Below are 12773 nucleotides of genomic sequence, written 5' to 3'. Positions count from 1 at the left end.
CTGCTTGGACCAAAGTTAATTCCATGCTTGCATGTGTTTGTGTTGCACCTGCAAAAGTATCCACTACATCAGCGGCTGCAACTCCCACATCTAGCACTCTAAGTCAGTTCACAAGAATACGCAAATACTGATTTTAGGTGAACATTTAATGTTAATAACACATAATCAAAGTTATTGTTAAACTCCTAGTGATGGAGGAGGAGGCGGAGCTGGAGAGAGGGATGTTGAATCTGTCTCCATCTAAATTTTAAACTGAACTAAGTAATTGGATGTAGTTTAGTAAACAGAGATCCTTTATTCTCTTACTGTACAAGCAAAAAAGTCTATTTAATGTTAAATTTCGACTGTGCTTTCAGGGCCACCAGCAGCTGTCTCCAGAGCACCTGATGTGTCTGCACCAACAGGTTTTATCGATCAGTGTGGAGGGAGGATTCTGTTTTCATCAGAATTCCCCCGCCATTACGATTCTTTCTCAACTAGTTTGTTATTTTGGCCGTGTTCTGATGTTCGTGTTCTTGTGTTCTCCCACTAACCTAAGGAATTAACATGTCAGCGATGATGGTAAGTGTTTTCCTTTTTTGCATGCTTTTTTTTAGGCTGTCATTCAAGCATTTGGTATGTGAAACACTGTGGTGGGTTAGAAAACCTAGCTAATTAACTATAGGTTATCATGCCACATCACTGATTGACAGGTGGTGTGCTTGCTGTATATTGATCTTGTTCTGTGCTTTACCTGTTTCCAAACACTTACAAAACATTGGGGTGTTCCATTTACGAATAAATACAGGGGAACTACCAGTTTATTATAAAGACAACAAGTAAAGACAGGGTGTGAAGTAAAACAACTTCATTTATGAGGGAAATGACACAGGATTGTTTTTGCAGCACACAGGACGAAGCCGACTGCCACCGCTACGGTTTACAGACCTGCCAAGCAGCCCGATGATCCCCCTAGGATGGTTGCTTCTGTGAAAGGTTATTATATTTGTTTACTTCTTATTTTAATTCATCCTGAATTTTACTCAAACTGTATGACATTTCTTTGTTTTTGCCATCGCCCCACAGCATGGGATAGAAGAGCAAGCGTCTGATGTGTTGAGAAACAGTATGTAATCCTCTTATACTACCAGTGAATCTCACAAAAATATCAGCTTCATTCTGAAGAATCAAAATCAAATTCTCATTGTATTATGCAGATCGTACGGATGTGTTATGTAATGTTATGTAAAGATAACATCTTGTGTCTGATTAGGTTTGAATTTATTCTTTTGAGCCTGGGATAACCGCAGCAGAATATCTTAATGTTCATTTTTAATATGTATATCTCACCATCCTAGTTTCATCATTACAAAATATTGCCCCTGATGGATCAGAGAGACACTGTCCTTGATGAAGGTATGGATTTCTGTGACAGTTTTTAACCATAGCAGTCATTAATATAGCTCTATTTCATTTTTCTCTCATTGTGTATTATAGTGTTTTACAGCTCTGCCATGTCTAGCGCCTCCTGTCCCATTAGATGTCCCACATCAGACTGCAGCCTCTGTCCCAGGCTATAATCAGGATGTTTCCCAGTGGAACTGTTCCCACCAACAGAAAATCTGGATGAAGACTGAGGTGGAGGCATTGGGTCTGTGGCCAGGTTCACGTCCAGTGCGGCATCCTATGAACATGCTGTCCTTGTGGCATTATCCACCTCAGCCTGAGCTCATAGACTCAATTTCTGACCTGCCTTCACCGAAGTACTTTCAACTTCATCCATTTTTCCTGTGGAAACCAGAGCACAAAATCATGGAGCGGGCAAGGAACAACTATACCCTGCCCTGTCTTTATGGTTGTCCAAACCCTCAGGTAGCTTCTTCTGGCGTTGGAAGGCCCAGAATAATTATTGGCACCAGTGGCCAGTACTATATTTTAGCCTCGCGGCTTACTTGCAAGGCTTGTAAAAAGTACTGGCATGCTGACAAGCCCCAATGGCTGGAGAAGCTACCGAAGCGCTTAAGCAACATTGTGCCGGCCTTCCTGACACACAAAAAGGCCATCTGTAAATCTGTTATGGATGAGATGAGGCGCAGCAGCAGATCACCAGAGGACATGTCCAAGCAGCTGACAGAAACGCTCCATCTCAAGTACGAGAGAGCTCACCTGGCCTACCTGCAGAGTGTGCAGAGCGTCAGGGATGCTGAGGCAGGAGTCTATGGCCAGAGATCCATCACTGGGCTCCTCAGACAGGCAGACACTCCGGCTCCATTTGGAGGATTTTCTGATGCTGACGGCTGGTGTGGAGTGTCAATTTCTTCCCACTACCTTGTGGACTGCCTGGTGCGTGAGTATCAGTGGCAGGAGCAGCTCCTCACTCTGCTGCTACAGGGGACCTTTGGACAGGTACTGAGGTCAGACCACACTCGGAAGGTAGCTAGGAAGGTCGTGCTGTCGTCAGGAACCATGTCTTCCTATGCCATAATGAACGAGAACTGGATGATCCTGAGCTGGGTGATGCTGCAGCCGGAGTGTGATCGGTCCCTTTTTCCACTCTACGAGGGCCTGTCTAATCGCTACACTGCAGCTGAAGTGGAGAAGGCAAGACACCACTGGGTGGACAGGTATAAAAAAACAATTTCAATGTCTTCATGTAAGTTTTTATTTGGTATTTCATTAGCACAGTTATTGTGTAATCTGGCTTGTCTTGTTAGTAGTCCAAATTAATAGTAAAAATACCATTTAGTACAAAGATAATGTAAGAGTTTTTCCGCTGTAATGATATTTCTTTTGAATGTTTTAGGGACTGCTGCGCTCCCTTGTTTGGGTAAGGTGGGATTGGAACCGACTCTTTTTGGTAGAGCTTCTGGCCGCAAAAAAAAACTTCTACACCTATCCACGGCTTGCCCCCTAAAGAGTCCCCTCTGAACCTACCATTAACTATGTACAGGCCTAAGGCCCAACAGAGATGCACTATCTCCTTGCCACTTTGATTTATTTCAGAATCAAGGCTGTTCCGATGGGTGACGGTTGGTGTGGTAAACAGGGGGGGGCTCACCAAATACATGGTGGTTGCCCTGTGGGTCTACCACATCAGGTTCAATTCCTGTTCGTCCGTTCAGATTTCCAGTTAGAAGCACATTTCCCTGGGCCTGGAAGTAGGCGATTTCTGAATGGAGAGTTTCAAAAATGTCTTTTTCAAAATAAGGAGAATCTACTGGGGGTATAGAAATACCACATATATATAGAATCCTGTCAGTTATGCCCAGGGTTTGATCTAACCTTAACCAAAGGTGTGATTTACCTTGTTTTACTACTGAGATCTGACGGCAAAGATCTCCTTTATACCACACCAAGATCTTGTTGTTCTGCCCTTGCCTATGTTTTTAGATTTTATAGAGGGCACCATGACCTCATTATAACCTGGAGGACAGTGAGTGAGCAGATCCTTTTGACACCATGTTTCTGTTAAAATAATAAGATCAACATCTTTGATAGATTCTAAGAACTCTGGACTTTCACTCTTAACCTCCAAGGTTGAGGAGTGGAGTCCCTGAATATTCCAACAGCTTATATGGAATGAATGCATTTCTTAAAAAAAACAAAACAATCAAAATGAACCTGTATACCGTGACAAATATATTATGTATATACACAGTATATAAAAAATTTAAAAAAGCTATCTATGTACTACTTAAATGTAATGTCTTAGCTGGACAGAAGTCGGGTGCACAAGGTCGTGCAGCATCACCCTGATGTCTCCCAGTTTAGAGGTAGGAGGGGGAGGGAGTGTGGCAGCAGGCTGGGCTACAACTGCAGCATAGCTCTGCTGCTGTAGGTGGGGAGGGAGACAAGGAGCAGCTGTTGCTGCATATCTCTGCTGCTGATGTTGTAAAGGGGGTTGGTGGGCAGGGGGTGAGATGGTTGAAAGTTGCCTCCTCCGGTTGTGTCGGGGGCGTGGGGAGTGGGAGGTCCAGGCTGAGCTGTTGTGTCTCCTCACAGCAGGGTTGGTGATCCTGGGGTGGTGATGGGGAGGAAGGGGTCTGGGAGGCTCTATAAAGCCTCTAGCAGAGGAGGGGGTGGGAGGACTGCGTCCCAGGGCTGCATCTTTGAGGGTCTTTGTAAATATCCCCACCCTCTCTCTGTGTAGGTGGAGTCCATCATGGAGGTCCTTAGGGGCCAATGGTTGCGTGGAGGGCCAGGTGGACATTTGATAAGGTGGCGCATCCTCTTCTGATCTCCATATGAATGTCATGGATGACATGAGGAGGGGTGTCTGTCCTAGGCAGCAGGGTGGAGACCACAATGCGGGTTTTGGGGAATTCTTTACTGGCCTGCTCCGCCATTTTCCTCACTTTCCAACAGTGTCCCTACGGAGGCTGTGCAGGTCATTTGTTACTGTGTGGATCACAAGGTACTGAGGCTCCTGAGGGTCTCTTTTTTTAACAGCTTCATTGCCTGGCCTGTTGTGCTGCAGCGTTTAGACAGCACTTTTTTATCAGGAAAAAGCTTTTTTGCGTCCAGGAACTTCCCATTTGAGTCAGCCAGCAGGAGCACTTGTGGGGCTTGTTCTTCAGGCTGAGTAGAGGGAAGTTGGGATGGGCAAAGCTGGCTGTTGGCAGCTGGCTGTGTGGATGCATCAGGAGGTGCCAGGGTGTTGTTGGGCTGGGTGCAGAGCAGAGAGGATGGACCAGGGAAAATGGCAGGGAGAGTGTGTCTCTGTTCTCGTCATTATGAGGACTGATGAGAGTTTCTCTGTCAGGTGTTAGACTTGCCTGGTGAAGCTCTTCTTTCTATACTCAGCATCCTCCTCTTTGGCTAACTGAGCACGGAGCACACTGTTCTCCTGTTTGAGTGCCTCAACACTTCCTCTGAGTTCAGATGCCAAAGCCTTGTTGTCTTTCTTGAGCTGCTGGAGGTCCTCTTTTAGCTGCTGCATGTCCTCTTTTAGCTGCTGCAGAGTGTTGTCTGGGGGACCAAACAGCCTGGCCTGGGTCCACTCTTTGAGCTCAGCAAAGTCCAGCTCCAGCAGGGCCATCCTCTCCTTCAGCTGATTGTGGGAGCTGGCAGGTGTGGGAGGGGCAGAGATGGACAGGGTGGTGGGGTTCTCTATTGGGCTCTCATCACCTTCGCTGTCAGAGGGGACATTGATCCTCTTGGTGTCCACCTCAGCTTTCAACAGGGGGAATGACTCTTGGAATGACTCCAGGTTGGCTTCATTCCCTTGGACCATGACCTTTCCTGTGGTGTAGTATGTGTTGGTAAGCAGAGGGTCATCTTTGTCAACGTGTTCATTTTTACTGATTTTTAATCTGCCTCCTGAGCCCGATGCCCTCTCTAGATACGTATGCATAATTGCTGCAGAGAGTATTTTTCCATATGTAGATGGAATCAGTGAAGAATATGAGGTTGTTCTTCTTCCTTCCTTCTTTTTGTTGGGCATAGTCAGTGAAGAATACCTCTGGGTTTCCACACAGTGTCTTCTCCTTGTGTTTCTCCTTCGCAGTAACACTCTTGCATTTAGCAGGATATTCAATCTCCCTTCTCTTTGCTCTAAGAGCTGTGTTCTTTTCTGCCTGCAGGCCAGTTTCCATGGTAACCACTTGTATTGTTCTGAAGGGAGGCTAGGCTAATTGTTAGCTTTTCTAGCTTATAAACACTTTTTCTTTTCTTCTTATCTTCATGAAATATTTCACAGATAATAATGTTCCGCTACCTTCCTTAGTGCAGCTCCTTCCCCGGGACGCCAGCAACAGTGGCAGGTAGCAGCTAGCAGCCCACAGCTAGCTAGGCAGTTGACAGTTGGGACTTGAAAGCTACTTAGTAGTTTCAACTCAAAAATACATCCATTGCATTTCTTCCTCTGTTTCTGTGGATCAATGTCGGTAACTCTTCTTTAGAGTTGATTCTGAAGGATAATTGCAGATTTTCTTATAAAATGTCCAACTTTTTAGGTCCAATTTTGATTTTTTGTTGAGGAGCTCATTTCTGATGCAGCTGCTTCTCTGTCAGTCTGGACGTCTGTCTGTCTGTCTGTCTGGACGTCTGTCTGGACGTCTGTCTGGTCTGTCTGGACGTCTGTTTGGACGTCTGTCTGTCTGTCTAGACGTCTGTCTGTCTGGATTTTCTCTGGCCAGGTAGGTTTACTGCAATGTGTCAAAAAAAATCATATGTCAAATCCAGGCATTTAAACACAGTAACTAATGCACTGTTGTGTGTGTGTTTCTACCCTAGAGTATGTCTCAGAGAAATAAAGAAGGTAATCAATAAATAATTCACTTGAATTAGAGTATGATAAGGCACAATAACAGGATTTGAATATCAACATTTAATGCATGGCCTTACTCTTCGTGTAGTGCATTACATTTTGATATTTGAATTCTGCGTGGGAATGATCAAAACAAATGTAATGAAATATATTCCTTCATTCTGTGTCCATTTGTTACCTACAGCTACTTTAAATGACCTTGTGTCGTGTGTGTGTGTGTGTGTGTGTGTGTGTGTGTGTGTGTGTGTGTGTGTGTGTGTGTGTGTGTGTGTGTACACGTGTACGTGTACGTGACAGGTGTCCTGCTGCGGTATGATCTGCATGGAGCCCCACATGCTGATTCACATCCCCTTTGGTCGCTTTACAAATAGGGAGGAGAAAAGGGGAGTGGGGGTTAGGGATCAAAGGACTTGTGATTGGGCAGAGCGGACGTGGAGTGGTAGACTGTTCCAGAGTGTGGGAGCATTGGCAGAGAAGGCCCTGTCCTCAAAAGTTTGCAATCTGGTGCGGGGAGTGGCCAGCAGGTCCTTGTCAGAGGACCGTAGGGAACGTGACTGAGTGTAAGGGTGGAGGAGATCTGTGAGGTATTGTGGTGAGAGTCCATGGAGAGATTTGTAGGTGAGCAGGAGGATCTTGTAGATGATACGTGACTTGACTGGCAACCAGTGGAGCTGTTGGAGGATGGGAGTGATATGCTGCCAGGGCTTTGTGTGGGTTAGAACCCTGGCAGCTGAGTTCTGGATGTACTGGAGTCTGCTAAGGGCCTTGGTGGGCAGTCCAGACAGGACACCGTTGCAGTAGTCCAGACGGGAGGTGATGAAAGCATGGATGAGTGTCTCTATGACTGAATGCTTGGGTGAAGGCCGGAGTCGTGAGATGTTTCTGAGGTGGTAGAAGGCAGACTTGGTGATGTTGTTGATGTGGGACCGGAAGGAGAGAGTGGAGTCCAGGATGATGCCCAGGTTGCGCACCTCAGGAGATGGGGAAATGGAGCAGCCATCCACAATCAGGGCCAGGTCACCAACTTTCCTGAGCATTGGTGCAGGGGCCACCACCATGAGCTCTGTCTTATTGCTGTTTAGTTTGAGTAGGTTTGTGGTCATCCATGATTTGAGTTCCTGCAGGCAGTTGAAAAGTTGTGAGGGTGGGAGCTGGGAGGAGGGGTTTGTGCTGATGTAGAGTTGGGTATCATCGGCGTAGCAGTGGAAGTTGAATCCATGTTTACGGATGATATGACCTAGGGGTAGCATGTAAATAGTGAACAGCAGAGGACCTAGCACAGAGCACTGGGGCACGCCATGGTTGACGGGTGCTGTATGACAGTTGGAGCCATTTAGGGTGATGAATTGTTTCCGGTCTGTGAGGTAGGACCGGAACCAGGACAGTGCTGAACCACTGAGCCCGATGAGCTCAGAGAGGCGGTGGAGAAGGATGGTATGGGAGACTGTATCAAAAGCTGCAGAAAGGTCAAGGAGGATGAGGATGGAGATGAGGCCATTGTCGGCAGCAAACAGAAGGTCATTAGTGATTTTGATCAGGGCCGTCTCAGTGCTATGGTGGGTTCTAAAACCAGATTGAAGGGGTTCAAACAGCTCATGGTGGGACAGGAGATGTTGAAGCTGTGCTGCCACAGCTCTTTCCAAGATTTTGCTGAGGAAAGGGAGGTTGGAGATTGGACGGTAGTTGTTGGGGACGTCTGGGTCAGAGCCTGCCTTTTTGAGAGTGGGGATGACTGCTGCCATTTTAAAAGCTTGATGGTACCACACCAGAGGCAAGAGAAGCATTTATGATGTTTTCCACTGGATGGCAGAGGATGGGGAAGACAGGCCTAAACCAGAGTGGTGGGCATTGGGTCAAGACTGCTGGTTGAAGACTTGGCTGAGGTGGCCATACTGATGTAGCACAGTTTAGCCTCACCTTGAGCTAGCTAATGTTTGGGGTGTCATAACTTCAACTATTTGTACAATAATGTATGCTGCATGTGTGCGGGCTATGTGTAAGTCTAATGTTTAGCTTTAGCTTAGTTAAACTACTTCAAACGTTTTCTGTAAGTCTTCACAAGGTTTTCACACACTGTTGCTGGTATTTTGGCCCATTCCTCCATGCAGATCTCCTCTAAAGCAGTGATGTTTTGGGGCTGTCGCTGGGCAACACGGACTTTCAACTCCCTCCAAAGATTTTCTATGGGGTTGAGATCTGGAGACTGGCTAGGCCACTCCAGGACCGTGAAATGCTTCTTACGAAGCCACTCCTTCGTTGCCCTGGCGGTGTGTTTGGGATCATTGTCATCCTGAAAGACCCAGCCACGCTTCATCTTCAGGGCCCTTGCTGATGGAAGGAGGTTTTCACTCAAAATCTCACGATACATGGCCCCATTCATTCTTTCCTTTACACGGATCAGTCGTCCTGGTCCCTTTGCAGAAAAACAGCCCCAAAGCATGATGTTTCCAACCCCATGCTTCACAGTAGGTATGGTGTTCTTTGGATGCAACTCTGCATTCTTTCTCCTCCAAACACGACGAGTTGAGTTTTTACCAAAAAGTTCTATTTTGGTTTCATCTGACCATATGACATTCTCCCAATCCTCTTCTGGATCATCCAAATGCCCTCTAGCAAACTTCAGACGGGCCTGGACATGTACTGGCTTAAGCAGGGGGACACGTCTGGAACTGCAGGATTTAAGTCCCTGGCGGCGTAGTGTGTTACTGATGGTAGCCTCTGTTACTTTGGTCCCAGCTCTCTGCAGGTCATTCACTAGGTCCCCCCGTGTGGTTCTGGGATTTTTGCTCACCGTTCTTGTGATCATTTTGACCCCACGGGGTGAGATCTTGCGTGGAGCCCCAGATCAAGGGAGATTAGCAGTGGTCTTGTATGTCTTCCATTTTCTAATAATTGCTCCCACAGTTGATTTCTTCACACCAAGCTGCTTACCTATTGCAGATTCAGTTTTCCCAGCCTGGTGCAGGTCTACAATTTTGTCTCTGGTCTCCTTTGACAGCTCTTTGGTCTTGGTCATAGTGGAGTTTGGAGTGTGACTGTTTGAGGTTGTGGACAGGTGTCTTTTATACTGATAACGAGTTCAAAAAGGTGCCATTAATACAGGTAACGAGTGGAGGACAGAGGAGCCTCTTAAAGAAGAACTTACAGGTCTGTGAGAGCCAGAAATCTTGCTTGTTTGTAGGTGACCAAATACTTATTTTACAGAGGAATTTACCAATTAATTCATTAAAAATCCTACAATGTGATTTCCTGGATTTTTTTTTCTCATTCTGTCTCTCATAGTTGAAGTGTACCTATGATAAAAATTACAGGCCTCTCTCATCTTTTTAAATGGGAGAACTTGCACAATTGGTGGCTGACTAAATACTTTTTTGCTCCACTGTATATAAAGCAACATGTTACTATAGTCAATCAATATTTATTCCAGCATACCTGCATTCAAAATCTTACTTAAGCAAAAGTAATTAAGTATTAGCATCAAATATATTTATACTTAAAGTACCAAAAGTAAAAATAGTCATTATGCAGAATGGCCCATTTCAGAATCATATATACTATATTATTGTATTTTAATTATTGATGCATTCATGTGTTCATCACTTTAATGCTGCAGCTGGTAAAGGTGGAGCTCATTTGAATTACTTTATATACTGCTGGGTAGATTCATCTATAACAATACATCCTAATTTATTGATTTATATTTTGTATTTACAATCTATATCTGGAAAGTAAAACTAGTAACTAAAAGTGTCAAATATAGTTAAGTGGGCCCATTTAGTTAGGGGCATGAGTTGCATTATGGGAAATGTAGTATCCAGTGTTTCAGAGTTTGAACCATACTACTAGCAACTAAAAGTCAGGATATCTCGGCCTCCTCTGCTTCACTTTTGACCACTTTTTAAAAAATAACATGTGTCTCTTGTGAGTCCAAAAACGTCATGAAAGTGCATCAGTAAATTGAGTATTTTACATCTTAACACTGTGTCCGTTTATATATATCTTTTGTATGTATATTTACCTTCTTTCACCGAGTTGTCTGACATTTACCCTGATATTTGATATTTGCAGAAATGACAAATACGGGTAAACCTGACGGATATTGGACAGGTATCCTGTACCAGTATGCCCAGGGAAAGTACCGGTTTACCACAGGTAAGAAACCGGGGTCCAGGAAATAGAAGGCTGTCATGCAGCGCATTGACGCCTGTCCATTGACTCCTATATATAACTTTCAAGTCCGTGAGTATGACATCTTCGGCAAAAGAATCCTCTGCAAATGTGGATATCATAAGGTGAGTAATGATTATATTTAATTTAGATAATTTAGTTAAACCTGTGCTGATGTTGCTTGACATGGGCCATTGTGTATTAAATTCTCCAATAGGCATAAATATCTGTGCAGGAAAATGCATTATTTCCCCATTAGTTGTGCTTGGATTGCTTTACAGTTGTTAACAACAAAGTTGAAAACATATTTTCAGACCTAATGAAAAAGTACAGTTTTTTTTCAGAATCACCTGAGCTGGCAGGTTCATCCCAGAGTCTGCAAACAGAGGCACAGAGCAGCTCAAGTGCAGGGATGCCACCGTCAGACCCCGGCACACAGAGCAGCTCAAATGCAGGGAGGATGCAGACAGTACCCGACACACAGAGCAGCTAAAGTGCAGGGAGTCCACCAGCTCCGGGCATCTCAAGCAGTCAGACAGGGCAGATAAAGTGCTCTCTTTGTAGCAAGGACATTTTTGTTGAACAGTTTTCTGAACATTTGTCTGACTTTCATGTAGACGAATGTTGTGAGCAGTGTGGGAAAAAAAACATGGGTGCAGTTGAGCAGCAGAAGGAGTGGGGATCCACCACGACAAGCCCCTCCACCACCACAACAACCTCCTCTACCACGACAACAGCAACCACCACGACAAACCCCTCCACCACCACAACAACCTCCTCCACTACGACAACTTCATCCACCACAACCACTTCCTCCTCCTCCCACATCTCCACATGTTGTCCACCTGAGACTGTCGGAGGTAAATTGGCTCAGTTTTCTCCCCAAACAATTCATGCGGGTCATCAAGCCAGCCGACCGGGAGTGGATTGCCCAGTGTCTTTACGACCACACTGGACAGCTTAAGCAACAGTTTTCATCCACCCAATCCGCCAAAGCCGACAACTGCTCCACCTGATCCCATGACCTACTTCAGGCAGCGGATGTTTCTGTGGGCACCGATGTGGGGTATTCCGCTGAAGTGCCCTCAGTGCAGCAACAAGATGCACCACTCTGGGATCTACCCGAAGGTACGGGAAGTCATCGACCTTGACTCCAGGTACTACTTGGTTGGTGGGGACTATCCTCGGTGCAGTAAGTGCATGATCCCTGTCTGTCCTTGGAGTACAGATTTGTTGAGTCAGTTGGATCCTGCCCACAGAAACAGGTTCCCTGCTGTTCTCACCACACAGCTGGCTCTGGACAGGAAGTGTGTGACCATGCTAAAACCACTAACTGCAGGAAACAGCTCCAGTTACCTGCAACAAGCAATGGAGGAAGTTCACAGCGAGGAGTGGGCAAGGCGCTCCATTGAATACCTGTCTGACTGTGAGCTTCACAAAAAGAGGAGTACCATGACCCAATGTGAGGAATCAGTCTATCAGCGGCCACCACCCTTTTGCCCCCTACCTCTCGCACAGTGGTTTGAAACGGTCCATGGCAACGAGATCCTGGGTCATCTGGATGAGATGAAGGGTGTCATCACTTCGACATATGGAAGGATCTTAAAGCTTGACTCCACAAAAAAGGTGCAGGAACATCTTTGTAAACTTTTTTCAAATCTCTGTTTTCATTGCTGGTCATGGACTATACTTGATTATGTTGTTATACTGATGTTTTGTTATTTATATAGATCACAAAGGAAATCGCTGGTGGCATTGCGGACACAGCTACATGGATGACAAACGTCAGTAACGAATGTGGTGAGGTACTGAACTGTGTCCTAACCACTGGTGAGGGAGCTGGTCTAGAGGACTTGTGTCAAGGCATCGTCAAACGCTACCAGGACGGTGGTGAGCCAGAGCCAGATGTCATATATGTTGACCGAGATTGCTGCAGCGAGACAGGTATGTGGCCTTCAGAATGTTTGTGTAGTAATGTATTATTTATTACAGGAACAAAACTTAGTTATTTATTAGTTATTTTATTACTGTACTGCCAATTGCACTAGGTGTAGTAGTTACTGTAAACTATTTCATATTTGTAATACAGCTCTTACTGTTGATACATTTAGTTGTATGTAGTTTATGCTTAGTTATTCTAGTTTATATTTAGTTATATTCAGTGTATATTTCTCCTTCCTTCTTTGATTGAACTGTTGCACCTTCATTTCCCTCGGGATACAGAAAGTCTCTTGATATATTTGCACTCTTCCCACTTTGTATTGCAACCACTGCACAGCAATTTCCATCAGGGTAAAAAAAGTCTTATATTATTTTTTCTGATACCCAAATAAAACCAACATTCAAGTTGTTGGAATGA

This window comes from Eleginops maclovinus, chromosome 21 (genome assembly GCF_036324505.1).
Source record: "Eleginops maclovinus isolate JMC-PN-2008 ecotype Puerto Natales chromosome 21, JC_Emac_rtc_rv5, whole genome shotgun sequence".
In the NCBI taxonomy this organism is placed as follows: Eukaryota; Metazoa; Chordata; class Actinopteri; order Perciformes; family Eleginopidae; genus Eleginops; species Eleginops maclovinus.
Note: the sequence above shows the minus strand (reverse complement) of the source record.